Genomic DNA, 3521 nt, shown 5'->3' with positions numbered 1-3521 from the left:
TCCCCTTCATTGTTTGTTTCTTCAGTGCTAAATGTTGAGCTTGAAAAAATAAAAGCCATTCATTGCCTTGCTCATGAGCATCATCACTCACAGACAGTCATGGATTACCTTTCCGTTCCCTGGGTGACGAAAGAAGGGAGCTTACCTAGCTCGACTGGAGAGATTATTCTTGAGCCAAGACGAAGGGGAGGCTTGGAGATTGTTTCATGAGCACTCCCCAACACCAGCTATCACATCTATAGACATATGGGGTGAGTATGCTACTTTTCTCTACATGGCCATGGACCAGCAGTCATTGCCGGATTTGCCAGAGGCATGCCCACACACTCGCGCTTTTTTTTAATTGTGGAGATGGTACATAAGGCTATTGATAGAATGAAGAGGAGATGTTAAAGAAGGCTATTGATAGGGTGAAGATTGGGAGAGTAAATGATCATGATGGCCCGGTAGCTGAGCATTTGATACATGCGAAGGATCTTTCGACTGATCTTCTTGCATTAATGTTTAACAGAGCTGTGCGTGAGGGTTTCGTTGATTTCTGGAGCATGTCAACGACTGTACATAATTCAAATGTGGGGACCTTTGTTTGCTTGAGAATTATTGCTCTTTTATGATTGGACACACACTGACCATATTATATGCATCCATCATTGAGCATGAGTTGAGCACATGGGCAGAGAGAGAGAAGGCATCCATGCGCCAGGCCAAGTTGGTTCCAAAAGGGGTTTCTCTACCCTAGATCACAGTCTCACACTACGAGCTATCATTGAGGGTAGATTTCATGGGAGCAGGACTTATTATAGCTTTGTGGATTTTTGTGATGCTTTTGATATATTTAGCGCAGTGGGTCAGGCGATCAGTACCTAGTTTAACTTATAGCCAAGAACGAGTGGGGCCTACAGATAACTTACCTTGGAGTTGTGATTTACTTGATGAGGATAGCGGAAGAGACTGAGCTGACTAGAGCATACATAGCTTTAGAAAGGATGTGTTCATAGGTTCATTTCCAAGAGCTTCGCACTAAGCTATGGCCTTTTGATATTCTGGTTGCCGGTGTGCTATATGTAGTACATATATAGGACCCTTAGTAGATCACCATACTCGTCATCAGCACAGGTGTACACATAGGTGGTGAGACATGGAGAGCCAATCATCTCCATGATCTCCAGGACGATCAAGGCTAAGGCCTCGGTTCTCCATGCGATAATCTATGCAGAGCTAGTTGTCCATCCTTTGGTGGTGGTGGGTCTTACAAGATCAGTGGCATTCATACACAGCTTATGGAAGCTCCCACAAAATCATTATGCTCGGCTAGCTCGGGAGTCATCACGACACTTGATCGCATAGGGAGATACATCATGTTGATATGCACAGATGGAAGCATGATTTGAGATACATGGTTTCTCTACGGACAGGCTCTCCCCCTTTTAAGTATTCTCTGTGTGTGTGTGTGTGTGTGTGTGTGTGTGTGTGTCTCTCTCTCTCTCAAGGAGGTCACTCGACTTATATGATGGGATTTGTTTCAGTTGAATATTGTGAGGAGATGGATGTAGCTTATACAGGAGATGGACACGGAGATGACTACATATAGGGAGCATTTTCTCTAGCTCATAGAGGATGGGTTCTTATCTAGGCCTGCCTACATGGACACTTGTTCCATGGCTTGCGATGTGCTATCAGATAGATTTAGTCATCATCAGATGAGTTAGAGAGTGAGACTAGCCAATTTCGAGGCTTCTCAACGGAGGCAAGGTTCTACCAATTTTTTGAGAGAGCCAAAGATAGAGCTCCACTATTAAATGCCACTGTACAACATACTATGAGACATGGCCGCTTTCATTGCTAGTTATGAGATACACGATTAGAGATGTCTTATGAGATACATGGCCGCTTTCATTGCCTCTTTAGAGAGGGTTTTGGGAGTTATGAGATACAGGATAAGAGATGTCTTGGACTCTTATCTATTGGACATTCAACAACATCAACCAGAGAGAGAGAGAGAGAGAGAGAGAGAGAGAGAGAGAGAGAGAGAGAGATACACCCAAAAATAGATCACACTTATTTTCCGCCAGGAGACCCAGGATGAGGGGATGCTCCCATCGGCGGAGGAGGTTGCAACAAAGGATCATATCTATATTGGCGAGACATTGGAGATGCCTTGTCCAGACTCTCACCATGGTGGACATTGACACGATCATGCACCGATCCATTCGAGCCATCTCTAAATTTTGATACACACATATCCACCATTTTGTATCTTTCTATGCGATATACATACCCACCTTTTGTATATATACCCCTCAGGCTTTTGATACCCACCTTTTACAACTCTAGTAGTGTTTTTGTTAGTTAGTTTCTTTCTTTTTATCCTAACCTTGTATCAAATTCACCATGATGTAACTCTTTGACCTCGTATGTCATTTTGGCCTTTAGAAGATGTTAATATAACACTTCATTCATCTCTTCTCTCTCTCTCTCTCTCTCTCTCTCTCTCTCTCACACACACACACACACACACACACACACACACACACACACGTCACTTTCATTTGCGGCTTATTGTTCTAAGAATGGATACTTGCTAATATTTAACACTACATGGATGGTAAATATAAGTTAAAAAGGTTTTAAGTAGGACATGGATAACAAATGATAGACTTGCTAACACCTGTAATACGTATTCGAAGCTAACAAATTTGTTGTTTTGTTTATATGGATGTAGGTGAGGACTCTATCTTTACTTATGATCTTTTTGGCTAAGCTGTTGTTCATTACTGTCGAACTTGGCCTCTTTCACTTCAGAATAAGTTGTTCTTTACAGTCTTATGTACATAACACTAAAATGATACCTCATTCTCACTATGACGTACAAAAATGAATCAAAGACTGAGTCGTTTTTGTGCTAATCATTGTCCTTTGTCTAAAGTCAGCTGTCTTTTGAGCTATTATGTTCTTTTGTGTATAAGTCTAAAAATAGTAAAACACACACTTTTTTCATTATAACGGTGAGTACTCCACCTATCATCCCTACAGTGGGGCCTTATTGCTCGAATTGATTTGCAACTTCTTAAACGCCACATTATGTATAGTACATGGTATTGTGTAGACATTATCTTTGCTACACAAGGTTGATATGGATATTTGCATCTATTATGCATACTAGGGCATGTATAATACATAGTGTTGTGTAGACATTATCTTTGATACACAAGGTTGATATGGATATCTGGATTTAGGGCATGTATTGGTGGTAAAATGGATTTTTTTGAAAGATTGTTGATAGAAATATGTTCTAGCTGCTTCCCCTCTTAGAGGTCATACAACACACATCATATGAAGGTCAAGATTGCGTCCATGGGGGTCAAAGTGATGATTAAGTAGGAAATTAATAGCAGTAGTATTGTTAGTAAAAGTTGCAATAAACCACGGATGATATATCGAAAAAGAGACTACGTCTCCTCTAGAAAAAAATGATGACATTTGAGGAGTTACATTGTGCAATACATGCTAGATTTGACACA

Source organism: Adiantum capillus-veneris, chromosome 2, assembly GCF_014529385.1.
Source record: "Adiantum capillus-veneris isolate H3 chromosome 2, ASM1452938v2, whole genome shotgun sequence".
NCBI classification, from domain to species: domain Eukaryota; kingdom Viridiplantae; phylum Streptophyta; class Polypodiopsida; order Polypodiales; family Pteridaceae; genus Adiantum; species Adiantum capillus-veneris.
The sequence above is the reverse complement of the archived record's forward strand: the minus strand, read 5'-3'. Positions refer to the sequence as shown.